Here is an 8,792-nt window from a genome sequence, read left to right on the forward strand (position 1 = left end):
GCTGCAACATTGCAACACAAACGTTTCAGCGCCATGTTTTTCATTCAAACCTGCTCAAAAGTGTCTTGCAGTACTTTATAGTTCATCCTCAAATTCAAGTAAAGAAAATAATAATAATAATAAAAGGTTAATCCATGCTGTAGCTTCAGGTACCTTAAAATCTTTGATTGGTGTCCGTGAGATTCAATATTCCCATTTTCCTGAATACATTGTTATTTCCAGCTTATTAGGAAATAAACGGTTGAAATATGGACTGACTGAATTTCAGCATTGACAAAAGCAGCAACGATTAGAACGCAAGAAATCCGATCTCAGCAATCTCTAAGACTGTAATCAGACAGAAGTGAAAGTTCAGAAGTGAAAGATTAAGTATTTCAACTCATAAGATACATATATATCAGTACTTGTTTTTTTAGCAATTAGTTTTACTTTTTATTTTTGCCTGATTTGCTGGCTTAGCTTCTAAACAAATTGGGAATAAACCTTTGCATATATCTGTTTCATGTATTTTAGTAGTAAAAACACTGTTTTCTGGAAAGTGTTCACACACATGCACAAAGTAAGCTGGACTGCTTTTATCTCTCCTATTCGCTTTTCAGAAGCTGCTTTATCCCAGTTGACCCTCATTTATAAATGTAATGTATTATAAAAAAATATTACAGGGGTTCTTCAACCCGTTAAACATGTTAAACTCAGCTGTATTGAACCAGGCAGGATGTAAATCTTACTTTTTCTCATGAGCATCAAAAGCCAACTTGACCTCCTTACTGCCACACTCCAACCCGACGTTTTACCCAAATAAGATGATTGGAGCAGTTGCACATCAACAGCTATTTGACTGCCTTTATGTGTGCACTCCATTAAAACACTCCTCCTGGGAGGAAACCTCAAAGAGATATTTAATGGGCTTAAAAAATGGAGCATAGCAAAACCAAAACAAACTCCCTGTGGAATCTAGACTTAAGTGTTTACGGTATCACATTTTTCATCTTTGTCAGGGAGATGCTGCAGCGCGTCTGCACAGACTGACTTCAGGCTTTTTTTTTTTTTTTTTTTTTTATTTATTTTTTGCAGTGAGAAGCTTTAAAATGTGCTGTTGATCTGAAGTGGATTTAATATTGTTAGTGTGTTTGATTGTATATATCTTTGCTTTATTAGGCTTAATAATAAGAAGTGAAAACCAGCCTTGAATGCAGGGTTGTATTTTGTTTTATGGTAGGAAACAAGAACGTCCAGCAAGGCAAAATGACCAAAATTTCACTTTTTCATTAAAGTCTGTCTCTGACATTTCCAGCTGCTCTCTGTGTCCTTCCTAATCTTCCTCCATGTTGTGCTTTGAGATCACGATTACGCTGCTTCTTTCTCTGTCTGTTTCTCTTTTTCTCTTTCCTTTTCTTGCATCCAGCCATGATTGGTATTGTCACATTAAAGCAGTGTAGGGTAACGGGGGGGGGGAGCATGAGCAGAGTTGAGTCTTGCTTTAATTTTAGACTGTCTGTGATGGAAATTAAATCTCACTCAAGAATTAATGGCTGGGGATCAGGTTGAGCCCCAGGGTCAAGATCTGCTATTCACATAGCTATTGACTCTGCAGCACTCCACTCTGAATTACATTGGATTTAATGATGTGTGTGTTTGCAAACGCATGTCTGTAGTGCGTGTGTGCGTGTGTGCGTGTGTGTGTGTGTGTGTGTGTGTGTGTGTGTGTGCCACAGTGTAACGCCGTGCTTTTTAAATATGAACTATTTCTGTGTAAAGGCACGGGTTTGGATTGCTCCCTACATTGAACTTTATTACAAAGCTCCATAATTATATCTCACTATATTTCAGTACATCCTTAAAACATGAAGTAGATTTTCTTTTGGATAGTTTATTTATTTATTTTTTTTATCAATTCATAGAGTGTTGGCATATTACTTAAATTTATTTTCTGTTTCTTTTTTCTAGGAAAAAAGCTGCAAGCTGCTGCTACAATCATGGAACCGATACCTACATAAATCTTAAGGCTTTGGAAGAGTGGGAGGTCATGGGGAAAATATGAACCTCTTATACCCTGCAGCTGACACTCTTTAAAGCTGTCACCTTATGTCCTTTTATTTTTCTTGACAAGAACACCCTCACCCTCCCCCAAAGCGTTTGGCACAACTCAAAAATTTGTGGAAATTTCCTCAAAATCTAGACATTAGAGACGTTTCAGTCCAAGGTACAGCAGGACCCTTCAAACCGTCTCACTGTTATATTTCCCCTCTTTTACCCTCCTGCTACTTCTTAAGACTTTCAAGCACCAACTGATGGAGAAACGAAGGAAAGAGTCAGGATAAGGACGAGAGTTATCGTAACAGGAAGTGAAGGGAGATACTGCCTGTTGGCTTGGCCGCTTGGAACAGGGCTCCTGTGAACAAGTTTTATATTCCATTTAAATTTTTTGTACAGCTTATATAAATTGAAACTGGGGATTGGCTTTGTAGCTACAAAGCATAAAAAAAAAAAAATAGGCAAAGAAAACATTGGAAATTTTAGTATGACAAGGGTGTTAAGATTCCTATGCTGGCCCCTGTGGCCTTTGGCCCTTTTCAGCATGCTAGCTACCGTGGACATGCTGGAATTTGGTGGGGCAACAGGTCAGTACGCACGCTACGGCCGCTGGGAAGCAGGATCCGTGGGTGAGCTCAGCTTCAGTCTCAAGACCAACGTCAGCCAGGCCTTGGTGCTCTATCTGGACGACGGTGGGAACTGCGACTTCTTGGAGCTGCTTATCGCCGGCGGCCGCCTTCAGCTGCGTTTCGCCATCCACTGTGCCGAGCCGGCCATTCTGCACATGGAGACGCGGGTCAACGACGACCGCTGGCACATGGTCTTGCTCACCCGCAACTTTCGCGAGACTTTGCTAATGGTGGACGGCGAGACAAAAGTGGCCGAGGTCAAATCAAAGAGGAAGGAAATGGCGGTGGTCAGCGACCTATTCGTGGGTGGGATCCCTCTCGATGTGCGCCTCTCTGCTCTGACCTCCAGCACTGTGAAGTATGAGCCACCCTTCATGGGGCTAATCACCAATCTGAAGGTGGGGGAGATGCCACCCACGCTGTTAAACAGCCAAGGCATTGAGAGCGACCTGGAGTACCTCTGCACCAAACAAAACCCGTGCTTCAATGGAGGGTTTTGCTCAATTCAGTATGGAGAAGTTCACTGTGACTGCACCAACACCCGCTTCAGGGGGAAGTACTGCAAGGAAGGTAAGGACCCGTCTCACTGTGCATGTGTCTGTGCTGATTGGATTTGTGTTGTTGTGTGGTACCAATTTGGACATCAGTCTTGCTTTTCTGAGGTGAAATTGTAGGTGAAAATATTGCCTCACTTGGTTTGAAGAACATATGCAGAAAAACATAGTGTTTTGATATGCTGGATGCATGCAACAGTTTTTCCTCCCCAAAACTCTAATGATAACCAAAGTAAATATTGGTAATTTTATTGCTTAAACACACCCAGCGAAAAAGCCTGTATCAACTTGTCTTGGTTCATGTACCAGTGACCACCTGGAGATTTCAGAGGAATGCTGAGATGCTTAATTCCAATAATGGAACTTATAGAAGTTTACATACACCATATTGCCAAATTGATTGAGCCACCTTCTCAAAAATAGTACAGGTGTTCCAATTCCTTCTTTGGCCACAAGGTGTACAGGCCACTTTATCACGGTGGAGTCAGTGGATTCTGACCACAGAGGTCACCAATCTTCAAGAGAACCATCAAATTTGCTCAAGGAACAGGGTTCAGAGATCTCAGTGGAATGACTTGAGCAGCTGCATTAAAGCCTTACATGATCATGTGTAATGCAAAGTGCTGGATGAAGTGGTGTAAATCACGCTGTCATTAGAACATGGAGAACTAGAAATGTGTTGTTTGAAGGGACATTTCTTGCCTTTTCCTTGGAATGGCACTTGAATTGAGTCAAGCGTAAAGTTTGGTGGACAGGATATTATGGTGCGTGACTTATCTTCAGGAGTTGAACTAGGCCGCTTTTGACAACTTCATGCTCCAGCAGACTGTGTGGTGACAGTTTGACAAAGTCCCCCCCCCCCCCCAGAAAACTTGCTAAGCCCGGTGGTCGGGGCATTCGGCAGTCATTCATCCAGCTGCCGTTTTTTTGAGTTAAAAAATCTTTAAAGTTGATGGGGGCACAAGTAAAGCCTGGTGGCCTGCCAGGCTTATAATACACATGGGGGGAAACCCTGGTTTGATAATGGCTGACAGTGCACATTGAAGCACAGTCTGCAAAGGCATAAAAAGGGAGTTTGGTGTGTAGAAACATGACTGGACCTGCACAGAGTCCTGTCCTCAGAGTGGAGGCTGTAACACAGGCAACTCTGATCAAGGAAATGTTCACCTGGGAGAGTGGTCACATCTGCCTGTGAATGGCTGAAATTAGTGAATACTTGAGACTTCCTCTAGAATGCTGAGAACTGCATATTTTCAACCATCAAACATACCTCGACTGAGCATTAATACATGCAGGCATGCTTTCCAAATGTGAACTATTTGTGTATCGGCGGTTATCGCAGAAGCTAGCCGCCATAAACTGTCTTATTTCCGTTCTTGGGGATACAACCAATCAGCTCAAAGGGGGAACAAACGGCACATCTGGATTGGCTGCTTTGCGGACAGCCAATAGTGTGTCAATTAGCATCGCACACCCAGGTATTTCTTCTTCAAACTGCATGTTGTTTTGATGAAACAGAGACGGATGTTTCACAAATCATTTGGAGTTGAATTCCAAAAAAGGTCCAACCTGCAAAGTATGAAATTCCCGATCACAGCCAAGGTTTCAAAACATCTTCAATTAGTTACTTATTATCATAATCAATATCTCTGAGACAGTGTTTATGTTCTTTTCATAATGATACTGTAATTGTCTAGTAGTTAAGGTAAGACTTTTTCTGGACTGTTCAGACAATACAACCTTCAGATTTTGTAAGTATTACATCAATATTACATTTATTTCAAAACTATATATACCATGAAATATGGAAAGATGCAACATACTAGATCACGTACAGTGCAGACACTCGACATTGTTGTGTTTTTCTGTTTGTTCTCCTCGCTCCTCTCCTGCTTTTATTCCGAACCAGCCCACTACTGCTGGCGAGCGGCCTCCTCCTGCCTCCTCCTGCCTCCTCCTGCCTGCTCCTGCCTCCTCCTGCCTACTCCTGCCTCCTCCTTCCTCCTCCTGCCTGCTCCTGCCTCCTCCTGCCTGCTCCTGCCTCCTCCTGCCTCCTCCTCCCTCCTCCTGCCTGCTCCTGCCTCCTCCTGCCTGCTCCTGCCTCCTCCTGCCTGCTCCTGCCTCCTCCTGCCTCCTCCTGCCTCCTCCTCCCTCCTCCTGCCTGCTCCTGCCTCCTCCTGCCTCCTCCTGCCTCCTCCTGCCTGCTCCTGTCCGCTCCTGCCTGCCTTTGCTCTGGGGACGTCAGCTCATGTCAAACCTGCTTCTGTTTTAAATCCCTGGAATGACACATCCCATTTCCATATCTGTGGTTTCTCCTTATTTTTCACATTCATCCTGTTTTCCTTCTTTTTTTTTTCCTTTTTTTTTATTTCTCTTCATCTTGGAATAAAATTCCTCCCATCTTGCCTCCTACCTTCTTTTCTCAAGGCCATCTGCTCTCCACCTCCCTTCACCTCTCTCCCTGTCTGCTTCTCTTGAGGTGACTCCGTTCCTCCTCTTATCTTCTTACCCTTTACCTGCTGTCAGCACTTCACAGTCCTTCCTCTCCTCCTCCTGCACTTATCGCCCTCCTCTGCTGCTTTCATGTGTCTGTGTCTTCCCCCCATCCTACTTGTGAATTCTCTAATTCCCCATGTAGCCATGAGGAATTGCTCTCTCCATCTTGATCATTTGTACTCTGGGTGGGGGGTACGGTGGGAAAGGCTCTTCATCCCTCATTATCGCCGTGACTTATAAATGTTGCATTATTACTTTCGGAATAATCAATACACTCGGTATCTCGCAGCTTTTCCCATGTGATGAAATGACGTGTAATTAGCGCTAAGAACTGCAGATAGCTTCATCGCCGCCGGTTACGTGCTGGTTGTTTGAAGTGACGCGTTTTTGCGCGGCCCACACTTCAGTTTTGACAGCGCTGGAAAAAGATATCCAGCCAAACAAAAATATTTAGTTCTTCTTTCTTTTTATTAACCCGAGGTGGAAAAACTAAAACTGGCATCATTTAGATCAAAGCCTTTTCAAACCTTCTTAGGTGAGACGGAGATGCCATATTGTCGCCTTTGTAATCCAGCGACTCAAAGTCTGACTCTGTATTTACTTGACTATTACTTCTTGCAGCTCAAGACTCGGGAGCTAAAGTGAAAAAGCCACGCAGTTCTATTCTGTTCCCTCCGTTTTTCTGTCCAACTTTCATAATTACTTTAATGTCTCAAAGCCTCTCTCCTCGCGTTCTTGTCCATGTACTTTACCTAAGATTGCCGTCTGGGTGAAGAAAAGCATACACTGCTGCTTGTCTCTCGGCTAAATTGAGAGTAGAATACCAATGTAGGGCTAGAATGACTGCAGGAAGCATTTGTCCTTTTGAAATGGAGTGAGGAGGGGAGGAAAACGAGGTGGCTGAGGCGATATGAAGGTGTTGCAAGGCCGGAACAGAAATTTGGGGGAGGTAAGAATGATGATGGTGAAAAAACTGAAAAGGGGTGAACGGTTGGGGTGCTGTGGTGGCGTATGGGCAAAGCACAACCCAGATATGGAGGCCTTAGTCTTCGTTGCTGTAGTCGCAGGTCTTCCCTCTCTTACCTTCTTTTCTCTCTGACTACTTTCAAATAAAGGCCACTAGAGCCAGCAAAACCTTTAAAAAAGAAACTGGACAGGGGTGAACGGCGGAGCAGTTACCTTGCAGAAAGAAGGTGCTGGTTTTCACTCCCATCCTCTGGGGTCTTTGTGCGTGGAGTTTGCATGTTCTCCATGTGTATCAGATGCTTCCTCTCACAGTCCAAAACATGACTGTTGGGTTAACCAGACTGTTGTGCCTCTGTGGTTCCCTGTGATGGACTGGCCAGCTGTCGGGTTCGTACCCTGCATCTCGCCCAATGACCGCTGGAAGTACACACCCCGAAAGGTTTTTCTATGCACTCTGAAACGAATCAGCAAGCTTTCAGTAAACATGCAGACATGCTTTATTTGCTCAAAAGCACAGTTTTTATCATGCTTTTTATTTAATGTTAGATTTATACATGCTACTTCATCTATAAATCAACAACTGCTTGTTAGACGTACATTAATATTTTGAAGAGCCTGAATACTAATCTTTATGTAAAGATTAATATTTGTAACCATGGCAAAGAGACAAAGGGGGCGGGGTTTGGACCAGAAACCCACTGGTTACAGAACAAACCAGTGTTTGTTCTGTAACCAGTGGGTTACAGAACAAACACTGTAACCCACTGGTTATTCAAGTAATCCAAGTAAAATTACTTGAATTTTACTATAATTCAAGTAAAACATCATTTTATTGTATCCCCATATGTTATGAAGTATAATAAGCCAGAATCTACTTACAGCACGTTGTGTATTTCGAGCAAATAACGGGTCCTTTGGTCTTACTCGTGACAATGTGATTGGACTTTTTGGACTACTCAACTAAGTCAGCCTAAAGTTGAGTATTTGCTAAAATCTGCAAATATTTAACAGCACCATTCTAAAAATACTAGCTTCAATAGCCTAAACACCAAATATTTCTTAATAAGCAATAATATCCACAGTAGAAACCGCCTTATCGTTTCAGCAGAAGATAACATCTAAAGTCTTCCTCTTTCCAGTCTTGTAGAGTACAGCCAGTCACCGGTGAAGGAAAATAAATTGCGGTCCTACAGCCTATAGCGTGTCAGGTAGCAGTGCACCGATATATTTCAGTTTTTGATACAGAAAATTTCTCAAAAAGACAGGTTTTCCATGAGAAATATTCAGTTACATTCCACATATGAATATGTGAATACTCATCCTTTTTGTTTTCGCTAATCTAGACATCAGCTTGGATGAGTAAAACTGATTTTCTAAGACACACATCTCCATTTCACAACACCTCACATCTAAACATAGACCTCACATTGTGTCCGAAGCTAATATGTAGCTTAATATACCCAGGTTACGTCTTTTTGGTTATGTCCGGTTAGACTGAGACCACTCTGACTGCTGACCTCACTCATGCCTCAAAAAGATCCTGTTAAGTATTTTCCTTAATTAAATTTGTTGAAGACGATTAAAATGGGGAACAAATATAAACATTAATCAATAAGCCAAAGAGTTTTAATTATTACCAAACATTTTCCTCTCCACATGCCACAGTAAAGGTTCTACCAATGAAGCTCACATATTACTTTAGTGATTGATGTGCTTTAAAAAAAATCTCTGTTCTTCCCTGTTTTAATCATCTTATTAGAATGCAATTTGTAATGGTTAGAGGTTTGTGTTTTACCATTAGGAGTTGTAATTAAAGCAGCTCTGTGACTCTGTAGGCCTTTGTTTTTGTAATTGATGCTGACCTCTGCCTCATTCTTGGGTTGACCTCTAAGTAGAGATGCAGGAAAGTCAAGAGTTCTCAAGTCAATGTAATTAGGATGTAAGTGAATGATTACTTTTATATTATGACAGTGATTAATAAGCAGACAACTAACAATGGTGCTTATTTATTTGAAAAGAGATGATGCAGAAGCATTAGCAGAGTTTAGCTCTGCTAATGTGGCAGATTTAGCCGACAGGGTTTGTTTTAATCAGCAGCCTCAGGTTGATGATA

The 8,792-nt window shown here is 42.3% G+C and overlaps 1 pseudogene; it reads left to right on the forward strand.

The window, feature by feature from the left end:
* The first annotated feature begins 856 nt into the window (after window positions 1–856).
* On the forward strand, window positions 857–3,337 carry LOC148153874 (neurexin-2 pseudogene; annotated as a pseudogene).
* Window positions 3,338–8,792: the final 5,455 nt, after the last annotated feature.

The sequence above is a fragment of the Poecilia mexicana genome, unplaced genomic scaffold (genome assembly GCF_051168715.1).
Source record: "Poecilia mexicana isolate PSO_F unplaced genomic scaffold, ASM5116871v1 scaffold_18, whole genome shotgun sequence".
In the NCBI taxonomy this organism is placed as follows: Eukaryota; Metazoa; Chordata; class Actinopteri; order Cyprinodontiformes; family Poeciliidae; genus Poecilia; species Poecilia mexicana.